At 39.9% G+C, this 25528-nt stretch overlaps 1 long non-coding RNA gene across 2 annotated transcripts in view; it reads left to right on the top strand.

Annotated features, from left to right (window-relative positions):
• The window catches only part of LOC144377269 (uncharacterized), a 528176-nt gene that overhangs the window by 92138 nt on the left and 410510 nt on the right, over window positions 1–25528 (top strand). Inside the window, exon 2 of one of the 2 annotated variants that reach the window (XR_013438091.1) lies at window positions 23188–23359. This is a non-coding gene — a long non-coding RNA (uncharacterized LOC144377269). Of the gene's footprint in view, window positions 1–23187; window positions 23360–23386; window positions 24285–25528 lie in introns of those variants that run through there. The other variant, XR_013438089.1, reaches the window with a different exon arrangement.

The following is a 25528-nucleotide window of genomic DNA, read 5'->3' on the forward strand; positions in this document are numbered from 1 at the left end:
GTACAGTACTCAGCCATTAAGAAGAATGACTTTATGACATTTGCTAGTAAATGGATGCAACTGGAGATTATCATGCCAAGTGAAATAAGCCAATTCCCAAAACCAAAGGTCACATGTTCTCTCTGATATGTGGATGCTAATACACAACAGGGATAGGAGGGGAAGAATAGATGTTCTGTAGATTAGACAAAGGAGAATGAAGGGAAGGGAGAGAGGACAGGAATAAGAAAGACAGTGGAATAGGTCTGATGTAAATTTCCTACGTACATATATGAACACATCACTGTGAATCTCCACATCATGTACTTCCACAAGACTGGGATACTAATTAGAATAAGATATACTCCATGTTCATATAAATGTGTTAAAATTGATTTTTAAAATTTATTTTTTAAATACATGACAATAGTGGAATGCCTTACACTCATTATTACCCACATACAGCACAATTTTTCATAACTCTGTATATAAAGTATGTTCATGCCAAATTATGCCATTATACATGTACTCTATTTTTTTAGGAATACAATTCTTTATACACACATATACCACAATTTTTCATACCTCTGTTTGTATATAAGGTATGTTGACACCAAATTCAAGTCTTCATAAATGCATTTTGTATTACTGTCAGGTATAACTATAAACAACAACAACAAAGCAATGGCTGAGAGATCCAGAAGCTGACCTTAGCTTTTTTTACTCTCTTAGTGCTGGAGAGAAAAGGCCCACTGAGAACAAAGTACTCTGATATCACTCCAAGATTTTAGTTAGGATGCCAAAGAACTACATCCTAGGAGTGAAAGTGCAGAAAAGTCCTCACAAGACTCGAGATCAAACCAGCTTAGTTCTGATTGGATTATGAGGATATCCTCCTACTTTAACTGCCTGCAAAATTAAGTACAAAATTTAATCCTCTGTGAAGGATAATAACATCTTACAGAAGAGCATATTATCACTATAATTATTTCTTACACAATGTCTAGCATGCTGTCAAAAATAATTAGGTATACAAAACCTCCTAAATTCAACAAACAAGCAAAGCAAGATTTAATCAAAAAACAAAGAGAAAAAATACATATAAACAGGGATGTCCAGTTATTAAAAGTTATCAGATATACACCTTAAAATAATATAAAACAGTGTACAAAAGAGTTAAAAGAAAATATGGAGGTGGGCACAGTGGTACATCCCTGTAATCCCAATGGCTCAGGAGGCTGAGGGGGAAGGATCATGAGTTCAAAGCCAGCCTCAGCACAAGTGAGGCACTAAGTAACTCAGTGAGACCCTGTCTCTAAATAAAATACAAAATAAGGCTTGGGATGTGGCTCAGTGGTCGAGTGCCCTTGAATTCAACCCCTGGTACTAAGCCCCCCCCCCATTCCTGCCAAAAAGAAAATATGGAAAAAGTTGACAAAGCATGGGAAACAAAAAAAGACAAAATAAAATTCTAAAATAGACAAATGCATATGTTCAGCATTAGACACAACAGATAAGAAAATGAGCGAACTGGAAGATAGATAAGAATAAAATATTTATACTGAAGCATGATATGGAACAGATTGAGTAGACAATTACAGAAAGAGTATAGCAGATGTTAGGGACAAGAAAGAAGGACTATTAGAATCTGGTGAGAGAGAATGTGGCAGAAGCATTATTTGAAGAAATATGGGTGAGAGTATTCCAAAATAGAAGAAGACCTCAAGCTGAAGTTTCAAGAAATGCTGCAATCCTCAAACAGGAAAAACAGGAAGAAACCCTACCTGGGCACATTATTTCCCCTTTCTTTTTTTCCAGTATTTCTTGTAGGTCATCTGGCTATTGTTCCTGTGAAGGTATTAAATCTCTTTTCATGAAATTTGCCTCACCCAGTAGATGGTTGTTGCCACAGGAGTAGAAAATAGAATACTTGAAAGAATAGAGAGAATAGAAGTAGGCCCTGAATATATGGATTATTTGGCAGAGTTGAATAAAAGTATGTTTTTAAAACAAATGATGCTGAGAAAATTGGTTATCTATTTGGAAAATATGTGAAATTTGACTCCTACCTCACACTATATACAAAACATTAATTTCAGTTACATTAATGGTCCTAATATTAAAGGCAAGAGTATAACATGTTTTAAAATTATAGAGAATTATTGTGACATCAGGGTGGAGAAGGATTACTTAACCAAGACAAAAAAGCATAATCTGTAAGATGAAATGTTATTTAAATTAGTCTATAGTTAGAATTTTTATTCATTAAAGACAACAAATTAAGAATTTTTGTTCCTAAAAGACATCATAAATTGAGTGAAAATATTATACAGAATGGACAAATTCCTGTTAACCAATAAGAAAGAGAAATAACATAATAGAAAATGGACAATGAAATAAATAACACTTTTATAGGATCAATTTTATATAACAGATGAGTATTCAATTGCATAGTCTGAGAAATATAAATTAAAACCTACCCCCTTTTTAGACAATTATTGACAAAAACCATATGTTAACTAAAACCTGGAGATATAGGAATTCTCATCTGTTACTTTAGGGTCTAGAAACTTGTATAACTATTTTGGAAATGAGTTTGGAAATGTAGAATCATGAGCATATCCTATGACCTACCAATTCCATGAACATTAGAGAAAATCCTGCATGTACCCTATGAGACAGAGATATTTATAAATATTTATAAACAAAAATATGTAACATATTTATATGTTATACATAAACAATATATAAGTGACTCAATTCTTCATCAATAGAAAGATGTATACTATGTTCATACACTGGAATACTATATAGCTATAGATATGGAGGAACATTTATGTGTATTGACAAGGACAAATATGAAAAACATAAGAGTATTGAGTAAATGAGTTGTAAAGAAGAATATTGTGGTAATTCCATGATTGTAAAGTTCAAACGTAGACAATAACATTTTTTAGGGATAGTTGCATAAATGGTAAATAGTATAAATTACCACCATTCAATATGGTGATTATCTCTAAAGAAGAGGAATGGGTTATGGTCAGTGAGGTATAAATGGTTTCTGGGGTATGCCAATGTTCAGTTTCTTGGAATGGGGAGTGTGTGTCTATTTTAAAAAACAGCAGTGACCTCTGTGTGGGGCTGGATGGCACTGGATGGCCCAGTGAATCTGTCATTACCCCCATCCTGGAAAAAGATGTCCATCTAAAGCTAAAAAATTAGTTTTAGCCATGTCTCCAATTGTGGTTTTCCAGTTGAACATGCCTCTTCAAAAGTATCAATCCATGTTCATTTGAAAACAAACCTAACTCATAGCATTTCAAATCATTTGTAACCAAATTGCTGATATTTGATTTTGGCACAACTACCTGTTTCATGAGGTCTTCGGAGACTATTTATGAGACTATTTAATGTCATTCTCCTTCTGCCCTGTGCTGTAAATTCACAAGGGTTGGGAAGATTCAATTTTTTCTAAGCTGAAGGCTTCCATTGAAGGTCATTCCTTTATTTGGATTTCATGAACATCAGGATCTCTCCTCTTCTGCACTGCATATTGCTTTATATCAATTCTCTTGAGCCAGGGGGAGCAGCCTTCCATTCTGCTGCAGGGGCTCAGGACAGCTACCACTATGGGCTTCGGAAATCTCCTTCTGCCAGAACAGCTTGGCGTTTGCACAGTGGCTTTCAGTTCAAAGGTGACGTTTCCTTGCTCCCTCCAAGGTCATCTGCTGTTTGTACAGGCTACTGGTCCTTCCTCTAATCACTTGAGTCAATGAGGGTGAGAGCTGGGGTGGGTGTGAGAGGGGTGGAGGCTGTTTCCACAGAGACTGGGTTCTGCTTACTCTTTCTTTACCCCTGCCTCCTCCCTTCTATTCCCTAAGCCTCCCAACAAACCTTTCCCCATCTTGGTAAAATACAGTGGGATTCAGCATCCCTCTCTCCTGGTGTTGTGATGCTAGGAAAAGTATGTCCACCTCAAAAATCTGGGGAGGAGAGGAGGTTGAATTGCAGCTCCTTTGGTGAGGAGAGGGTTGAGTAATGAGTGGTGGGAGGATTGTTTGTGTTTTCCAAAGGGAGCTTCAAGCGCTCCATGGGCCTGCCCCTGCTGGCTGGAAACCCTTGGTGAATAACGCTGCCTGTTTCCTCCTGACCGTTTTGTGAAATACTGTGGTGTCCTTATTACACTAGCAGCAGTAGTGGCTTCGCAGTTTTCTAATAAGGGAAGAGACAATGCCTCATGGCCTTATAAGTTTCTGGAGATGAAAGAATGTAAACTTGCTTAAGCCCCCACGTCCCCACCCCAGACCCCATTATGACCCGACAGCTGGGAAAAGCATAGGAAGCAGTTAAAACATTCGGTATTAGTCACAAAAGGAGAGCCCAGCCCCAGCTGACGGTGAGGGGAGGAGGAGGAGGAGGGGAGAGGGAGAGGGAGCCAGGAAAAGAGATGAATGTGGCTTTTGGGGCTTCGTGTAGTGAATATTTCTGGATTTACTTGGGGTAATTTACATAGTGTCTCATACACGGGAGGATCTCACCCACGTACAGTGATGTGTTGTTTATCAATCAGGGTAAAACAGAGAAATGTGACTTTAGGTGATTTGTCCTGGTGTACACATCACAGGGTGTACTGACACCAATCTACGGTGGCCATGATGTCACCTGGCTGTATAACCTTACAGGACACTTTAGTGGCTTGTGACTGTGCTTGCCCAATGACTTTTAGCCCCTGTCTTGCTGGAAGTGGTTTGTCCATGTGTTAGTGTAAAGGGGTGAGTGAGCTTGGCTGGAGTGGGGGAGTAATAATTCAATAATCTAGAAACTTCAAAAAGAGAGGGAGGAGGGATGGAGCCAAGGAGGGACCACTGGAAAAAAAAAAGTCACACCAAGCGGACCCCTGGGTTTCTCAGGGCTCTCCCCTGCTGGAGGAGATTCCTTGCCAGAACCTCTGGAAAAATAGAGTCTGTGACAGTTAAATCACTGGATGCCCAGGGAAGACCCTGGCGCTTGCTCAGGCCTGGGCCTGCTTCTGTTTTATAGCCTGATGGATTTTGGCGCTCCCTTTCCCTCTTCAGAGGCCTACAATCTGCACCAAATGTTTCACATTACTCAGTGTGAAAAACCTCCTATTCTTTCAGATTTTTACAAGTTCATACATCCGTGGAAACCTGATATTCCATATTTCATTCTGCTTTGTGGATGTCATTGTGAGGGATGCGGGTTCACAGGCAACAGGCCTCTTCTGGCTTTGATCAGCTTGACCGCAACTAATTGTAAATGGAGAACAAATGAAAGAAATATTTACAAATTTCATGGGAATTCAGGCGGGGCCTAGGCCTTCCCTATGCCTCCATTCACAGTAAATGTTTATTGAATACTTTGACTCTACTGTGCACTTTATATTTATATAATATTAGGCTTAACTTGTTCTGAGGGGTTCCAAAGATTACTAAAGGGACAGTCCCCATTCTCCTTCCCTTATGTAAACGTCCTTTCTTCAGCATCACAAAATCTGCTGCTGCTTAAAGAAACAAAAAAACAACAACAGAAAACCCACTCAAATTCCAAAGCTACAGCTGTAAGAATTAAAGGGAAAAAAAGGGAGGAGGGAGTTGTTTAAAAAAAAAAAAAAAAAAAAAAAGACCGTAAAATTTAAAACAAATTTTGAGTTGCATAGTCAAGTTGGGAAAAATGAAATGAAAATGTTCAAGATTTGTTCAAAATAAAGTCATAAATGCCTGGAGCCAAGTGAAACAGCTGCTAGGTCAGGCGGGCTATGATAGGCCTAAAAGGCAGCATCAAGGAAGGGCTAAATATCATGCAATTCATCAGCATTTGCCTGGTTATAAAGAACTATGCATAGCCCTGGTAGAGGATTTCAGATTTGGGTCTTTCCATTCCTAAGCATACTTTTCCAGAAGTTTTTGTTTATACAGGAACCAAAATAACCTCTGATCTTCTCTTCAGGGGCTGTGGAGAAAAGGCTCTTACAGCTGGAAAGGGGGTCAGCTGACCCGCCTGTGAGATCACCTGCCTCAAAGCATATGCTGCAAGCCCCATTGGATGCTACCCTCTGCCCACTGCTGTCCTGACCTGCCTGCATTTCCAGGGCAGCTTAGACAGATGATGATCCAGATGCAGAAGGGAGGAGAGGAGGTGACCTCTGTCCAGAGAGTCCTTTTTCTATCACCTTCTTGGATGGCAAGTGTGTCTGGGGCCTGCCAATATCATCATAATAAATGCTCTAACAACTGCTCTTTTCATTAGGAGCACTTCACATCTGTGTCTGCTGTACCCGGGCCTGTTCCACCCCAGAAGTCGTAAAAGTCAGGCTAAATTCCGTTATCTATGGAGGCTGGCTTTCCCTGCCATTCTTCACCTTTCTACTCAGACATGAAAGGGAAGATTCAAGGATCACATAAACTGGAGGGTAAATGACCCCAAACAACCCCAGACTGATGACATAGGTGCATGTGGACTTCTAGGGGGCTGGTCTCAAGTGCCCCAGGATGGATGGTATGGCAGAGGGAGCATTAGAAGCCTGAGCCGAGGAATGAGAAGTTGGAGAAGAAAGTCAACTCCAAAGCTGATGAAAACATTTTGGCAAGAAATTTCACAAAAATGGAGTTTTGGAGCATTTATTAGTACAAATTTCTTTTTAAAAATAAAATTTTAGCTTCTCTTTGAGGAGTCATTGATTTTAGTGAGATCAGTGAAAACATTTTAATGAGAATAAAAATTTGAAATCATGATTATAGATTTTTTTAATCATGCTTTGTTGACATGATTAAAAAACGATGTTTTGGTTTTAAAGCATTGAGAAAAATCCTGCTTTTTAAAGATCAGTAGTTTGAAAAATGAAGGGTTTCAACATTTTTACACAGTTTCAAGATCCTTTTTAATGAAGCTGATCTGGAACCCTAAAGGAGGCCTTATTCAATATTTTTGTTTCAGAATTGAACTGCTGACACTTTTAAACATAATTATAAAAGTCAGATAATATCATCAAATTATATATGGTGAAACCATATAAGTACAACATCAAGATGAAACTTCAAAAAAATTCATAGGCTATCATAAAACTGACCATTGTGCCCTGATGAAGGAGGGGCTGACATTTAATTAAGCACGATCCATGTGTTTGATATTAAGACTGTATGATTGTTCAGTCTTACATGAGTGGACATTCACAATTTTGACTTTTAAAAATGTCCGTGCCACATCGCACATATTCTACTCAAAGACCTGTATACAAACCGTCCCTACATTATTTCATATTCTATAATGGATGATATATGTGGACATTCAGATGTCTTTGTAATCATATGAAGCCTTTGGGAATGACATTTCATCATGTTGGGTGCCAGGATAGAAGAGGAAAAAATGAAGATCATACATATTTATTCCTGCTGTCTTTCCTAGACCTAGTCTTCCAAATTTAGGGAAGGATAGGAAAATGATATGGCAAAGACAGAAATTAACTAAACTTTTCTAGGCCTCTTGTGTAGAAAGCAGGTGTATCTCTCCACTGCTGTCAGAGAATAGTACCCTTCAAAGACGACCTGGATAAGTTCCCTCCCAGGTGGTGCAATTTACTGAGAAATATTCTTCTTCCAGACTACTATCATGTGTTCTCTTGACCCTCTTTCTCTTTTGAGTTTTTTAGGCGGACCTGGCTTCAGGTTAAGCTTGTTCCAGCTGAAAGTAGAGGAATGTCCTGTATCCACTCATCCTTTTGACTGTCTGGTGCGCTAAACCCCTAGGAATCATTTCCTGAAAGTTCCGTATGAGTGGCCCTTCTCTTTTTCTTTTCATTCCTCCTCTTCTATCTCTAGAGTTGCTGTCTCTCATCCCCAGGAGCCCATTGTTTTTCTCAAATACCCTCTTCTCATTAAAAAAAATGCTCTTAGAACCCGGTTCAGCCTTAAACGTAACTGGAAAATAATTGTTTTCAGTGCTAAAGATGATTTGCCAAAAGGCATGTGGATAGAGGTGTGCGGTGGAACGAGGTAGTGGCAGGCTGGAGAGAACTGACAGTGTGCCAACAGCTCATACTTACCCGTGGTTATGGGGGTCCTGCCAAGTCAGGTCATTTTATACAGGCTCAAAGGGCAGGGCGGTGTGATGGGTGAGGCCTTCGACTCTGGAAGGAGACAGGCCAGGTCAATTCCTGTGTCTGCCAGTTAGCTGTGTGATGGGCAAGTTTCCCAACTACTGTCAACTGTAGATTTCTCATTCATAAAACAAAGCTAATAATAATGCCTGCCTCATAGCACTGTCTTGAGGATTGAGCAAGTTAATATACAAAGAATGTTTAGAGAAGCACCTAGCACATAATAAATGGTACATCAATATCATGTATTTTTATTATTTCAGGATGCAAGGTATATTTTCTTTATCTAGTCATTAAATTCTCACCACCATTTTAGTAACAGAACTGTTTACTAAAGTTAGATTTTTTTTTTTTACCTTCTTAGAGAAATCTTCTATTTTAGTTTCCCCACCCCTTGGAATGGCAATTCTATTAACTGCATTTAATGCTCAGGAGATCTTTCTGTTTTCACATAAACATCCTAGTTATTTCTTATGAATTTTGATTAAATACTATGTACTTTAAATGAGATACACATACACACATATATTTTTTTTTCTGCATTTCCTCCTTTAAAAACTGAGAGGGGAATTCAACCTACAATGCATTTGTAGAAGAATGCTTAATTAGACATCTTCAAACTGGCCCTTGCAGAACAAGTACCCTTGGATCAGTTTTCCTCAATGTGTCTTAAACAAGAAAATGGACTTTCCCCTAGTTTTCTGTTTTAAAAGTGGTGATTGAAAATTTTCAATAATCAGGTATCAAATGAATTATTCAGAATCAAATCAGGACAGTTGCTAATCAGTGTTAATTAATGGAAGCAGAGAGGCAGGTGGTGAAAAATGGTGGGGAAGTGTTATTTACCTCTCCTGCTAGGAACTCATCTGGACTTTCACCAACAAGGTATAGAAGACACTTATTCTACCAGTAATTCGAGCTGTGAAAATTGTCCTGTGTCTCAGTGTTCTTAATGCCACCAGCAGTTTTTTAAAAACCACAACTTAAAAGAAGAAAATGAAAGCACACAGCTTGCAAGTGGTGCCCCTTTGCACAAATGGACAACATTCCATAATGGGGTTTTATGGGACTCCACATACATTAGGCTGATCAGAATGGGGGTGACCCATCAACAATAGATCTCTTTATTGTATTGTTTTGACAGAGGACTGATGACATTCCTCAGACCCCTTTTCAAGTAACACTCTGCCATGAAATCTGCGGGTACATTTTACCTGCAGAACTGGGTTATATCAAGTCCGGCACTTTCAGGCTTATCTGATGGCAAATGAAAACTGATACTGTCGGGGAAGGTAATGACAATTTGGTTACCAGACAGCCATTCTTCTCTGTTTCTAAGTTCTTTGAGAAGTTTAATTTGAACCTGGAAAAATGCTTATGAGCAGTGATATACCCACAATTCCATAAATTTATACAAGAAAAATAGGCAGCTATGCACGTGTGGTGTGTTCTTTCCATGATGTATACTATACAGTCATGCAGAGATGATTAGGTATATAATGATTAGGTGTGCATGAAGGTTTGTGCATATACCTGTATATATGCTTTAATGTGGCTCTATTTTTATATGTGTATTTATGGAGATATAAGTATATGTATAGCCAAAGCATTCTCCACAACACTCTGAAAATACTGCATCTATAGCTATAGAGTGAACAAAGTCCCAAACTGTGTTTTATTATGTCTATAGAATGTGTAACTTTTACAGTATTCCTATATATCAGAACTGATGTTAAAGGCAGGATTTCTTAGCATATCTTCCACAAAATTCCCTGTGATATTAGAATATAAATGTTCTAGAATGTAGCACAAAATAGATTTTGTATCATTTTTTTCCCCTGACCACTGAGAAAATTATGGACTTTGCCAACTGGCAAGGAAACAAGGATCTGTTGAAAAAGGAACATTCTATTTTATGAATGATGACACACTATTATGAATATGTAACAATTATATATGCTAGTGCACACATTGAATATATCCACATTTTCCATTGAAAGTTTTTTTTTTCCACAATGCTTCTCTATAGTTATATCTACTATCTGTGGAAATGATATGTTAGCTATAGGTTTGGATAAACTTCAAAGAAAGTGACTCCAGATGCCATAGAACTCAGAAATTGAAAATTAGCAGCCAGCACGCCACATTTTGCCTGCAGTTTTGTTTTGTTTGACCATTTGGTACATGTGTGTGTGTGTGTGTGTGTGTGTGTGTGTGTGTGTGTGTGTGCATTTAACAGATTTATTGAGGTATAATTGACATAAAATAAGCTGCACATACACTGTAGAGTTTGAAATGTTTGAATAAAGATAGCAACAGTGAAATCCATTATTTGGATAAAGGTATGCACTGATGAAACCACCAGTTTAGTCAAGATAATTATCATATTCAGTACCACCGGAAGTGTCTTCCTTCCCCTCTGTTGTTCCCCCTTTCCTGTCCCCAGCCCCTCTGGGTCATCATTGATTTGCTCTCTTTCATTAGAAGTTAGTTTTCATTTTATAAAAATTTCTATAAATAAAATCACACAATCTATTTTTCTCCTGTCTGGCTTCTTTCAGCATAATTACTTTGTGATTCACCCCCAAATGTTAATAATGACAGCTTTGCTCTTTTGTTTACTTCTAGTAGTTTTATAATGTAGACGATACATTGCACCCTAAATCCATTTAAGTTTATTTTTGTGCATGCACTGAGATTTCTATGGAACTTCATTTTTACCTCACGTGAATGTCAAATTGTTCCCAGTACCATTTTTGTTGGATAGACCACCCTTACCCATCAAATTTCTGTGACACTCTCAAGCTGGGTCAATCATAGGACTCACCTTACTTTCTGCTTCTCAGAGGCTACTATTCCTTCTCAACTCCTATTCCGTGTCTTGAAAACCTGACTTCATATATTTTGCATTTTTGTTGGTTGAGGGACAAGCAAGCAAGCCTCATCCCTGTGCTGCTTCTTAACCAGACACAGTAGTTCTCCCCATGGATTTTCTTTTCCTGAAACAGTTTAATCCATTGCTAATAGATTGAATGGTAGGAAACATCATATTCAAGTGTAGGTTTCTGGCTTCTCTTAAAAAACTGCAAACCTGGCAGAGTTGGGTGCATGCTTCACAAAGTGGGCCAACAGATGATTCTGGAGAAGCAGTGGCTCCCCCCTTTTATGGGCAGGAGTTCCCCAGTCTCCCACAGCTTCCACCTTACTTGACTCAGGGGCCTGTTCAATCTAAACCTTTCCTTTTATTTGGAAGGAAACTGAGTCAGTAAGACAGAGTGAGTTGGGATTGGAATCTGGGGCTTCTGACTCCATACTGATGCTGTTTCCACAGAGACAGAGCAGGCATATTGTATTATTGCTGTGGGGCTCACCTAGCTGAGGTCTGAGTATTTGCTGACAGATTTAGACACTCAGTGCCGATAACTTACACTCTTTTTCATCTCTTGATAATAACCTGTGAAGTTTATTATAATTTATCTGTTGCCATCTTTGGAGAGCAGGCAATATGGCAGGATTTAACTGTTACTTAATGCTCTTAAAGGAATTGTTCGTTCAACAAAACCATCTTTTGAGGATTATGCTCATTTGTCTTCACTAAATAAATTGCCTGTAGCATTTATAATGAGTGCTCAAAACTCTAATGAGTTCCCATGATAAGGTAATATTGAAATGACCACAATGTAGAGAATATGTTTGCTGTATTCCTCGTCTGTTTATAACTTTCTGACTTGGCTTATTGAATGTGTTGGCTTCAGAACGCACTGTTAGCCTGGGAAATTTAGTGATTAAAGGCTATATCTACTACTATCTTTCCCAGCTGATTAGCCATATTTTGGCTAAATTTTGGATCAAGAATATTTTATGAAAAGAAATATATCTATCTATCTATCTATCTATCTATCTATCTATCTATCTATCTATCTATCTATATCTATATATATTATTCCCAGTGGGTAATTCTACTTTCTACCATTTCCAAAGTAGTGTTGGTCAAAGCCACTAACCTGCCTTTTGTATTTCTTCCTGTAACTTTTCTTTATTCAGCCTCATTTTCTGTCTCGTTTTCTGTCTTTGCTCCTCCTCCTTTGCACCCTGTTAGGTCTCATTAATTCTAGTCTCAAAGGGATCTGTGTTCCTCTCGAGAACCCCACTTCACCCCGCTTCTCTCCCACTCTTCTCCTGCATGCACCTCTTTAAACTGTTTGCATAGGAGGTCCAGACCCTGTGACTCCTCACACGGAGCAACTCAACAGTCTGTCCCTGGTTCCCCTCCAGAGCTTCCCCTCAGGCTAATGTCTCCCATGCTCTGCTTTCATTGAGCCAGAAGTCCCCAGTCTTGAGTTTAATAGCAATCTCACACCTCTTCCTGCAGAGCTGGTTTCTCTCCCCACCAGCCCTCTCCAGTTTGAGGACCTGAGACATTGTTCTCACTTGACTTTTCCTCTTTATTTGTCTTGCCTTTCTCCACCTTCTCCCCACGTCTCCTCATTAACCTATCACCAACATTTTTGGCTGCCTACTCAGCATACATCTCCTCCCATGTAGTCCCCCCACTTTTTTTTTTTTTTTAGCATTTCCTACATCTTCATAAGGAATCTAGAGTTTTGATTTCTGTTTTGGCCCCAAAGCTTGGGAATATGCTAACACAATTTGAATAGTCTGGCTTCCTTTCACTATCTCCCTTCTCTCTCCACCACTCTTGCCCTTCCCACTGGGAGAGATCACTTGCCACAGTCACTTTTCTCCAGCTGTGTCATCCTCCTTTTGACACAGGACTCTGCAGTTTCCCTCTCAGGTTACTGTCCTTCATGACCATTCATTGTGAGATGTTTGTGTTGGTCTTCCTTTACCATTTTCCTCCTAGTGGCTTCTTCCCCAAATCCATTCTGAGCCTGACTTTTGACTTCTGTACCTTGGGGAAGATTATAGATGGGCCTGAAGATGAAGTGCTTGGAGCTATTCCCTCTGCCCTCCTCCATTTCTGGCTCCTGCCCTCAGAGAGCTTAAACACCTGGAGAGAGTCATGCTCCAGGGAATGGAAGACAGGCAAATAAAGGAGGTGGGACAGGTGCAGAGTGGTGGTGGAGAGAGCTTTCCCTCACACTAGAGAGGAGTCAGAGGCTCATGGGGTGTGGATCTCATGACAGGTTATGACCTGTGACCTACTGTCTCACATGTTTATAAGGAAGGGTATGACTAGGGAAGGCAAGTGAGGCCTTTGACTTGTGCATAAGACTGGAGGGGGCTCCAAAAACTCTGCTCTCAAGTAATGTTTTAATGCATTACTTTTTAAAAGTAAAAATTGATGGAAAATTTCCAGGATGAAGAAAACATCCACACTTTCCATAAAGACTCAGAGAAGGCTGGACCTCCAGAGGAGGCTGGGTGTGCACCTGGGGTGTTGACCCCAGGCATCTCAGCAGTGATCCCCAGGCTCCAAGGGTCCCCATGTAGCAGAGTCCTTCCATTTATCTTGGGGAGATTTTTCTGGGGAAACTACAAGAATAATCAGTATGGACAGATATACAGAGAGTCACCTCTAAAATATTTTTTTTTTAATTTTTGAAAATGTAAGGAAACCTTTGCCCAGTCATGGGTAGAAGCCCAGATAATGGAGAAAATGGGGCCTTTCATTTGAGTAGATTTTTCTACTTGAAATCAGTAAAAACATGGTACTTCTTTCATTCAGTTTTCCTGTTGTGGGTTCATACTGAACACACTGCTTCCATCTGTAGCTTGGTCATTATTTCAAGTGAAAAGTGGCAAGCTGGGATTATTTTCTTTTGATTTTGTATTGCCAACCCTTCCCTATTACAGATGTTCACTTCTATTATTAACCAATGACTCACTGAACAAGTTTCCATAAGATCTGGAATATGAATATATTGTATAGTCATATATATTCATAAATGTATACATAGTGACAAATACTATATGTGTGTGTGTCCTCTCCTTTTTGCTTTATTTGACTTTATATTTTTTCTTCAGTCTCAGAATATGCTCTTCAATGTGAGCTCTGTACGGTGTCTTGATTGGATGGAAAGATGCTTGAGCATTGGGAGACTTGGATACTGGGCCTGACTCTGCTCTTAATTGGCTGGTGATTATGGGTCAGTCTCCTTTATTGCCTACGCCTCAGTTTTCTTATCTGTGTAAAGAGCTGGTTAAAGTAGTTGAGCTGTAGGGTTTCCCTCTGGTCCAACATTCCATGAGTTCTAAGGAGGATTCTCTTTCTCCCCAGATTGCCAATTTCCAACCAATCCATGTATAATCACTTTAGAACAGTGCGGCTCCAATCTCAGTTCTTTCTCTGTGTTTGCGTTCTACTTTCCATTTTCAAACTCTGCTGGCCTCTGGTTTTCGGTGTTGAAATCACACTCATGGTTTCAAGGTCCCAAATTATCCAAGGAAAAGCCCTGACATGTTCTTTACTCTTTGACTTAAATCTTGCTTAGTGTAAAAGCAGAAGATATTGGGCCAACCATAAACTAGTTTTCTCATCTGTGAAATTAACAGGTCTTATTAGAAACTCTTTTAGCCCTTTTTGGTTTAAAAATTCTATGTCACTTCAAGTCTCCTGATGATGTTCTTAGAGTCTACAGAAGCTTATGTTATCTTGTTTGTCCCAGTCATCAGCATTTGAGATGCTCCAAGTTTCTTTTGCCATCCATTAACTAGAAATTTATGTGGAAATGAGATCTTTCTCTCTGTTGCTTTAATCCATCTTTTAGTGTTTGACAAATACTGCTTATTGATGAAGAGTTGGGCAGTTTCCCTAATCTAGATTATTTTAAATATAGTTTAAAACCCGAAGAGTTGTCTCTGTTCATTTCAGAGGTATGAAGTGGTCACCCAGAGCCTATATTCTCTGCTTTGTCTGCTTAAGGGCCTGTACATGCTTTGTGCATTTTAATTCTTGGGGACTGTGTGATATGGTCACTAGAGTTTTCTTTTAAAAGTAATTGGTGCCAGGTGTGTTGGTGCAAGCCTGTAATCCCAGCAGCTAAGGAGGTTGAGGCAGAAGGATTGCAGGTTCAAAGCCAGCCCCAGCAAAAGCAAAGCAAAGCACTAAGCCACACAGTGAGACCCTTGTCTCTAAATAAAATACAAAATAGGGCTGGGCATGTGACTTAGTGGTCAAGGGCCTCTGAGTTCCATCCCAAGTATGGAACTCAGTGAAACCAAAGTGTGGTTTCACTTCTAGGTTCCTTGGGCTCTTTCATTGTCCCAGCTCTCCAATGTCTAGGGCTGCTGAGGATGCCATTCAAGGAGAAAGCAGGTGCTTCTTCTTGAATGCAGGCTGTGACACTTCTGTGCCACTGGCCTCCCCACAGGATGTCCATGATTTCTTCCTGAGCTGAGTTCTGTCAATTACACACAAAGGCACTCTGGGGAACAAACCTTCAGGAGGGTCCCGGTGAGTTCACACAGTCCTGACAGATCACTCTGGCTTGCCCTTCAAAGCTCCACCTGAGTTTGATGAGGTTTTAAATTCATGGTTGGCCCAGGTGATCAGAAACAGAACTGATTTCAGAGGCTCTACATACATACAGATTCTGTGATAATATCTGGACTTAGTATTGAATGATGCTGACTTCAGAGAGGTGGCAGAGGTCATTAAAATGAATAGGTGAACGTTGAACCTTGTGATGGTAAAAGTATATGGCGTCAATAATACAAAATGAATGGGAAAAGCATCTTTTAAAATGCCATCTTCTGCTTTTGGTCCACAATTCTGTTATCACTTTTTTGAAGAGCAGAATAGAAGAAGAGACTTTAAAATATTTACTCTAGCAATGCAGAAATGCCCATACTGTGCTATGCTAGTCAGAGAATAAGAGAAGAGAGTGGCTTGTAACAGTGGCCTTTTACGTTACTTTTTTTTTTTTATGCAGCATGAAGAAACATAAGTTTTTAAAATGAAAAATCAAAAGTGGTTGCTTTTCTAGAAACATTAGTAAACTCATTTTCAGCTCAATGGGAGTAATAATTGGTGGAGCCATTCAGCTGGCAAGATAAAGGAGATAAGCATTTTTAAAGAGCCCTGAGTTCCTTGCAGGGGAAGTTAGAAAAGTATGTTCTTTCAGTAGAGTCACTTTAGTTTTATCAATTGTAATTTTTGCAATTGAAAAAAGCATTAGCAGAGGCAATAGAAAATTCTAGATGGAATTTTACTTAGAAAATTCGCTTTTTAAAAGTATAAAACTAGGAGTAACATTGGTATCACAAACCTAAGAAATGTAACTAGGAAAAGTATACATAATTAGGAAAAGTAGACAATCTTGAGACAGCCTCCCTGGCCAAAACAAAACAAAACAGAGCTATTCCCAACAGTATAAAATATTCCTATATAACATATAAGTTATTTTTTTAAACTGGCCAAATTGGTCAAGCCTCACATATTTAAAAATTATTTTAAAATTTACCTATTATTAGACTTTCAAATGAAAAAAATTCTAAGTGTCAAAAAATGATGGTATGGAAACTCTTGAAGTCTTCAAGTTGCAACTTTCAGTGCTTGGATTCATCTCAGGGATCAGAAGCAGCAGAGCCAGTTGGAGCAGGCATAGATGTTTTCTTGATCCTTCTTGTGGTTTTAGTAGCTGACTCCTGGTAATGCTCTTCTGCTGCCTTCCCTTTTGAAATAAAGGGGCAAATCCTACTGCCATGGAGCAACCCCAGGCAAAGCAAGTCACAGGGAGAGAAGGTTCCCCCCAGAGTGGTAGCCGTTGGCCACTCTGGGCTTCTGGAACCAGTCTAGATGGCCACACCTAATACTTGGAGTGACATATTAAAATGGGACGTTTTGAAGATGACCAAAGGTGGTATTATGGTTCTGTATGGTATGGAGCAAAGTCTCCCTGCAGACCACATGCATCACAACTACCTAGTGCATGCTGGAGATCCAGCACTCAACACAGTCCCACTGAATCTAAAACTCAGGGAGGGAGGGCTGACAGTCTGCAGTGTTTTCCAGATGTCCAGATAACCCCTGCTGAAATACAGATGCCTCTGCTCTTATAGTTAATTTTATTGTCTCAATAGCAAGCACATCTGTGTTCAAATCTGGATCTACCCCCTTTTAATCATGCCATCAAGAAAAGCTCTTCTAGCTGTGAGAGTCCTACTTTCCTTACCCTCAAAACAGGAATAATGTTGCTGCTCACCTTTTGGGTTTGTACTGACCATTAAATGAGGTAATGCTATAAGGCACTTATTCCAATATTGGGTTTACACAAAACAATAATTAATTTGGGATTCTTCTATTATTGTCTATTTATTTATTTATTTTGGTGGTACTCAGGATGAACCTAGGGGCATTATACTACTGAGCTATAGCCACAGTCCCTTTTCTAATTTTTTTAAAAAAATTGTTATACATGACAGCAGAATGCATTTTGACTCATTGTACACAAATGGAGCACAACTTTTCATTTTTCTTGTTGTACACGATGCACAGTCACACTCTTTGTGCAGTCATACATGTATATAGGGTAACAATGTCTGTCCCATTCTACCATCTTTCCCACCCCCATGCCCTCTCCCCTCCCCTCACTCCCTTCTTCCCAATCCAAAGTTCATCCATTCTTCCCTTGCACCCCCCCCCATTATGGATCAGCATCCACATATCAGAGAAAATATTTGGCCTTTGCTTTTCTGGGATTGGCTTATTGTGCTTAACATGATATTCTCCAACTCCATCCATTTACCTGCAAATGCCATAATTTCATTCTTCTTTAAGGTTGAGTAATATTCCATTGTGTACATAAACCACAGTTTCTTTATCCATTCATCTATTGCAGAACATCTAGCTTGCTTCCATAGTTTAGCTATTGTGAATTGAGCTGCTCTAAACATTGATGTGACAGCATCATTGTAGTATACTGATTTTAAGTCCTTTGAGTATAGAATGAGGAGTGGGATAGCTGCTGGATTAAATGGTGGTTCCATTCCAAGTTTTCGAAGGAATCTCCATACTGTTTTCTAGAATGGTTGCATCAATTTTCAGTCTCACCAGCAACATACGAGTGTACCTTTATGCCCACATCCTTGCTCACACTTATTGTTGCTTATATTTTTGATAATTGCCATTCGACTGGAGTGAGATGAAATCTTACTTTTAATTTGCATTTCTCTAATTGCTAGAGATGTTGAATTTTTTAATATATTTGTCGATCGATTGTATATCTTCTTTTGTGAAGTGTCGGCTCAGTTCCTTGGCCCATTTATTGACTGGGTTGTTTGGGGTTTTTTTTTTTTTGGTGTTAAGTCTTTTTAATTCTTTATTAATCCTGAAGATTAGTGCTTTATCTGATTTATGTGTGGTAAAGATTTTCTCCCATTCTGTAGGCTCTCACTTCCCATTATTGATTGTTTCCTTTGCTGAGAAGAAAGTTTGAATTCATCCCATTTATTGATTTTTGATTTTATTTCTTGTGCCTTAGGAGTCTTGTTAATGATGTTAGTTCCTAAACCAACATGATGAAGATTTGGGCCTATTCTTTCTTCTATTAGGTGCAGGGTCTTAATTTCTAGGTCCTTGATCCACTTTGAGTTTAGTTTCGTGCAGGGAAAGAGATAGTGGTTTAATTTCATTTTGCTGTGTATGGGTTTTCAATTTTCCCAGTACCATTTTTTTGAAGAGGCCATCTTTTCTCTGTTCTTATTACATCCTTTGACAACCTTGTTTTTTTGTGTGTGCTTTTAGTGCCTTTGTCTAATATGAGATAACTGCATTTATGTGAGTTTGTCTCTGTGTTTTCTCTTCTGTATCATTGGTCTACATGTCTATTTTGGTGCCAATAGCAAATACTCAGGATGAACCAAGGGCATTATCCATAGCCTCTTTTCTAAAATTTTGAGGCAGGGTCTTGCTAAGTTGCCAAGGTTGACTTCAAACTTGCGGTCCTCCTGTCTCAGTCACCGGAGTAGCTGGGATTATAGGTGTGTACCCCCATGCCTGGCTACAAGGGAGGCTATGAGTATTATCTATATTATAAAATGTTTTAGGGAAGATATCTGAATCTTCACTGATTGAGAGCAACATAAACTGTATATTTAAAGGAATGAGTGCAAATGCATATTAAATTATAAAACCTTTGTATTAAGGACAACCAGCAAGGTAGTTAAAGCATTGGTTATATTCTTAGTGTTTATGGTTTGAATGGGTTCCCTCCAAAATTTGGGAGTTGCTAATGTGCTAGTATTAAGAGGTGGAGGCTTAAGGAAGAAATTAGGGAACAAGGGCTCCCCTTTGTGAATGGGATTAACTTAGTCCTCCTATGAAATGCCTTGATGGAGGGACTCTGGCTAACTTGCTTTTGTTCATCCTGCCATATGAGGTCATGGAGGATGCAGCAGTGAGGCACCATCTTGGAATCAGCCCTTATGAGGTGACCAAACCTTGCTCCTTGACCTTGAACTTCCTATCCTCCATAAAAATTGAGACTCAAACTTCTGTTCCTTATGAATCCCCCAGTCTACTGCATTTTGTTATAGCAACACAAAGATGGACTAAGACACTTAGGTGTGCCAGCTTTTTTCTTGTCCCATATTCTACTGAGGTTTTTTTTTTTTTTTTTTCCAATCCTCTGTGTGGTATTTTGTCCAAAGAGGCAAGAGTCCTGGCCCTCTTTGCCCCCTTTGTTGGTTTTAAGGCCATTACTCCTGAGTTTCTGCCTTTGAATCAGCTCAGAGGGGAGTCTTTAGCAGATGATTTACAAAGAAGGCTTTGATGCTCTCTGGCATGTCCTGCAAAAGGCTGTCAGTTTGCTGACTTGTTAACCCTGGTGGCATTTGAGAACAGGTCCCTGCAGCTGTTTCTCTGTGTCTACTCTTCTGTCCCAGGCTTTCTCCTTTCTCTGCTGTGCTAGTTTTTCTGCTGAACACAGCCTTTCTGCTATGATTATGGAATCCCCCCTTTCTGGGACTTGGCGGGACAAATTACTTCTCTGTGGCCATGTGAGCAGCAGAGGGATTCCTTGCTGCATTTCTCGGATAATACCATTAAATATTAAGTAGGCTTGATTCTTTCCACAAATTATTTTCTTAACTTTAATCACTTTAACTTTGTTGGGATTTAGGGACCATATTAATGGCAAAGCATCACTGATTCTGAGAGCTGGAAAAATTCTTCAGCTATAATTTACTTGATTCTCTTCCAGAAAATATTTTAGGACAAATCCAAACCTTTCAAGTACAAGAAGCATAATAAATGATAATTTTTTTAAAAAGTAGCATTGGCGAACACTAAATGTGTGATGTCAACTTGAAACTTTCAGGGTTAGTTGGAACTTCCTACATTCAACATTCCCCTTTCATGGTTATAACACTAAGCCAAGCATCAAAAAGGACCCAGAGAGCCCCACCTTCTGGGGGAATGCATCCCAGTTGAGAACCAGGGTAGAAATAGCTTCAGAACAAGGCTGTCAAAGGATGTGACTAAGCACAGAAGCACAGAAGGCTTGGAGAAGGAGGAAGCGTGTGGGGGACAAAGGGTTCCATTTTCCTCCTGAATTCCTTGTTTTTCTTCACTTGTCTCACTAGGCATCCACCACTGATCTACCCTTGGCATGGATTTTGCCCAGGTATCCATGGGTAAAGTTCCCTTGAGTAGGAGGTTGGCTGTCATTGGCTGCTGCATCTTGTTAGCAAAGAAAGGAGGAGGGGTGAGGGGGAACATAGGGTGCCTGTGCTGGACAGTGTGTGTAGGTGCTTTGCCAGTACAACTTATCCAACCTGCAGCACTCTGTAGGCAGAGAGGCCTCATCCCTGTTTCCTAGACAGTGGAACTGAGGCCAAGAGGTTTAATAACTCCCCAAGTCTTCATGCAGTTAGCAAGTGGACTTGGGTTAAATTCAAGTCTTTTTGATGCCATGACAAACCAGGCCCTGGACTATTAATATGGAAAGACCAAGATTTGCATAGTCAGGGTTTTCTCTCTAGGAAAACTGGTTCATGTTTTGCAGTAGCCTGGGAGTTACTAATGAGAAAAGGCTGCCTGAAATGTCCTGGTGAATCCCTTAAGGCTGATGGCTCCCTCCCTCCTTCCCTTCCTTCCTTCCTTCCTTCCTTCCTTCCTTCCTTCCTTCCTTCCTTCCTTCCTTCCTTCCTTCCTTCCTTCCTTCCTTCCTTCCTTCGTTGACTGCTGTCAGTTTTGATGCTATAACAGAATAGCATGGGTGGCTTAAACATCACAAGTTTGTTTCTCACACTTCTGGAGGCTGGGAAGGCCAAGATCAAGGTGCAGATACAGATTGGTGTCTGGTGAGGGTTTGCATATCACTGTTTATTCTCTGTATCCTCACGTGGTAGATGCCATGTATTGTTTCTTACAAAGACACTGATCCCATTCCTGAGATCTCCACCCTCAAGACCTAATAACCTTTCAAAAGCCCACTCCCCAATACCCTTGCATTGGGGATCTGGCTTCAACATACCAATTTTGGGAAAAACGGACTTTCAGTCCTTAGCTACTATGGAAGTATCAGAGATTCTTGCTGTTCAATATGCAAATCTGGAATACTTCGGGTGTTACAGTGTGGATGATGATAGAAGACAGACTTAAGACCCATGGTTCAGATTAGGGTAAAAGGGAAGAACACTCCTGGAGCCTGGAGCTCACTCAGCTCAAGGGGTGCATGCCAAGGATTTTGTGAAATCTGCAGTTGCTTTTACCTCTAAACAGACAAGTGTCAGGCAAAGGGGCCACTATTTGGAGTGGGCTGAGGAGCTGGTCCTTCATCTTTGGACTGAGAGACCAGGCTGTCCTCTACTTTCCTCCACTCTACCTGCTGATCTGGAATTCTGATGTTTCTGCCTTGCCCTTGACTACCACCTCTGTATCTGAGATGATTTCTTTGCTGTCAACTTAATAACCCCAATCTGGGTACTGGATTATACTGGCTACTCCCATTGGAGCAGGAAGAACCCATACCCTTTCTGGAGACACAAATGTTTTCCATGGACCTCATGAGGAGTATTCAGTGGTAGGGCAGTGCATGGTGAGAGCTGTGACCTAATCAGTCCATTCTGGTGGGGCCCAGCTGGAGGAGGTGGGTCATCAGGGGCATGCCCTGGAGGGGCTCATTTCCTCTGTGGCCCCCTCCTCACCCCTGCTTCCTTGCTGCCATGGGGAGAGCGAGTTCCCTCCATCATACCTTTCCCCATGTTATGGTTTAGATATGAGATGTCCCCCAAAAGCTCATGTGTGAGGTGATGCATGAATTTTCAGTGGTAAAATCATTAGATCATAAAAGGTGTCACCTAATCAGTGGGCTAATTTACTGATACGGATTAACTGGATGGTAACTGTTAGTAGCACGTAGGGTGTGACTGGTAGATCATGGGCGGTGTGACTTTGGGGTATGTATTTTTTCCCTGGTGAGCAGAGGTCTCGTTCTGCTTCCTTGTTGCCATGTCCTGAGCTGCTTTCCTCTGCCACACCCTTTGGTCATGATCTTCTGTCTTACTTTGGACCCGGAGTTAGGGAGTCTCTGGGCTGAGATCTCTGAAACCGAGTTTCCAATAAACTTTTCCTCCTCTAAGTTGTTCTTGTCAGGTACTTTGGTCACAGTGATGCGAAAACTAACTAAAATAGAGACTGAAAGAAAGGCTTGATGGTTGAAAACAAACCAGACAAAACCCAACACCACACTTCTCTCTCAGCTTTCGTTTCCTAGCATGAATCTGGAAAGGAAGGAAAGCAGGACAGTTAGAGAATGATTTCCCAGTGCCAGACAGTGTGCTAGGAGATGGATATACATGATGGCATCTATTCAGAGTTGCTGTACCATCTCCATGGTACAAATGGTAAAATCGAGGCTCTGGGACAGGTGACACCTGGCAGAAGCACACATAGCTAATCAGTATCTCAGTTGTGGCTGTGCCAAAGGGTTAGGCCGGACCTTTGTTTGGTTTTGTTGACTTACAAAATTATTCTGAATGTTTCCAGGCTTCATGTGCAAATGGTCCCTTACTTTCCCACGAAGGCTTACGAGTAGCTAAAGGATATTTCATCTCCACCTTTCTTTGGTTTGCTTTTGTTGAAGGTTGTTATTCTCTTCTATTTTAAATCTTGTTTTGTCTTTTTCCAGGTGGAACATTCAGATGCATGCAGGTCCACTGCTATTGTGCTTTTTCAGAAATTGCTACAATAGCACACGGACAAGGAATGAGAGGAACAAGAAATGTCTCCTCATGGAGTGAACCCAGAGGAAAAATGTCTCGCTGCTCTATGGGTCACATCCCAAGCCACTCTTCACTCACGTAAGCCAACACCCCTTGCATTTCCAGAGGGCACACTGTTTGCTTCCTACTTAAGATAACATCTGTCACCTTGACAAAGTCAAGTCTCATTTCCATTCTCTCTCAGCTTTACCATGTTTACCCACACTCACACCATCAGTACTAGTTCCTCAATCTCCTGGAAGTTAAAATAATTTCTAACTACTTCAATGTGGTTTGGCTGAGCCAAATGTTTGTAATAGCCTCTCAGGGCATTTGTGGGCCCCTTGTATTAGGAAGAACATTCGTACCTCCAGTGCTAAGATGGAATCCTCCTTGGCTCACCTGGGTGGCAATTGCGCCTGGAAGAATTTGACTTCATTATGTACCAGGGTCAGGAAAAACTCCAGTATGTGTACAAAATACCCTGTGGGTTATTTACCTTCAATAGCTTCAGCTAAAAATAATTACAGTAAACTCACTTTCTGTATCTTGTGATGGGGACTATTGATATTTCATGAATAGCATGTTTGAAACAATTGGCCTCCACAAGCTTTTCAGGTTCTTGTTTACAGTGTTTTTGTCTTCCGCAGGAGGATAAGCATGGCATGAAAGCCACTTTACCCAGCAGAGGGGAATGTAGAATAATCACTGGATTTTTATTGGTCTTTCCCCTAACTCCCCCTTTCCAGATCTGCCAGTTACTAGTCCTGATATCCTGGGGCAAGTTGCTGAACCTCTGTGGACTTGGCTTTGTGCATTTGAGCTGTCCTTGTGAACACTTTTCCCTTCCAGAGGACATTGGGCAGTGTCTGGAGAGGTTTCCTGTTGTCACTTTGTAGGGCATCCAGTGAGTAGAGGCCCAGGATGGTGTTAGACAACCCGATGCCCAGGACAGCCTGAAACACAAAGAAGTATCTAGCAGCATGTGTCTGTGGTGCTAAGGCTGAGAAATACTGATGGAGAGGTAATGTTGAAGAGAAATTTTGCTTAGGTGCTTTGTAAACTCTTTTGCTGTAAAAATATCAGACGTTATTATAGGTTCTTCCACATATAAGTGCTAATTCTGACTCTAACTAGTTAGTATCCAACATGCTGTATCCAACATTTAAACTTGGAACTCCATTTATTTTTTTTTCTTTTTAAAAAATTTGTTCTAATTAGTTACACATGACAGTGGAAAGCATTTTGATACATCATACATGAATGGAGTATAACTTCTTATTATTCTAATTGTATGATGTAGAATCACACTAATCATGTAATCATATGTGCTTAGGGTAATGATGTCTGATTCATTCTACTATCCTTAACCCCATACCCATTCCCCTCCCTTCACCCCCTCTGTCTAATCTAAAGTACCTCTATTCTTCTCTAACCCTCCCACCCCTGCACCTTTGTGAATTAGGATCCATCAGAGAAAACATTTGTCCTTTGCTTTTTTGGGATTGGCTTATTTTGCTTAGCATGATAAGAGACAATTCCATCCATTTACATGCAAATACCATAATTTCATTCTTCTTTAAGGCTGAGTAATATTCCATTGTGTATATATACCACATTTTATTTATCCATTCATCTTTTGAAGGGCATCTAGGTTGTTTCCATGGCTGGGCTATTGTGAATTGAACTGTTATAAACATTGATGTGGTCGCATCACTAGAGTATGCTCTTTTAAAGTCCTTCAGGTATAACCTGAGGAGTGGAATAATTGGGTCAAATAGTGGTTCCATTCTGAGTTTTCTGAGGAATCTCCATACTGCTTTTCATAGTAGTTGCACCAATTTTCAGTTCCAGCAGCAATGTATGAGTGTACCTTTCCCCCCACATCCTGGCCAACATTTATTGTGCTTGTATTCTTGATAATTGCCATTCTGACTGTTGTGAGATGGAATCTTAGAGTAATTTTGATTTGCGTTTTTCTGATTGCTAGAGATGTTGAACATTTTTTCATATATTTGTTGATCAATTGTATTTCTTGTTCTGTGAAGTGTCTGTTCATTTCCTTAGCCCATGTATTGATTGGGTTATTATTATTATTATTATTATTATTATTATTATTATTATTATTATTATTTGGTGTTGGGAACTCCATTTCTTTATGAGTAAAACATACTAGGCTTTATGACCTCCAGAAACCTTTCTGGCACTGAGAATCAAAACAGAAAAAGCCCTGCTGGTAATGGGACCCAGAGGTGACAACATCACCAG

Source organism: Ictidomys tridecemlineatus, chromosome 4, assembly GCF_052094955.1.
Source record: "Ictidomys tridecemlineatus isolate mIctTri1 chromosome 4, mIctTri1.hap1, whole genome shotgun sequence".
In the NCBI taxonomy this organism is placed as follows: domain Eukaryota; kingdom Metazoa; phylum Chordata; class Mammalia; order Rodentia; family Sciuridae; genus Ictidomys; species Ictidomys tridecemlineatus.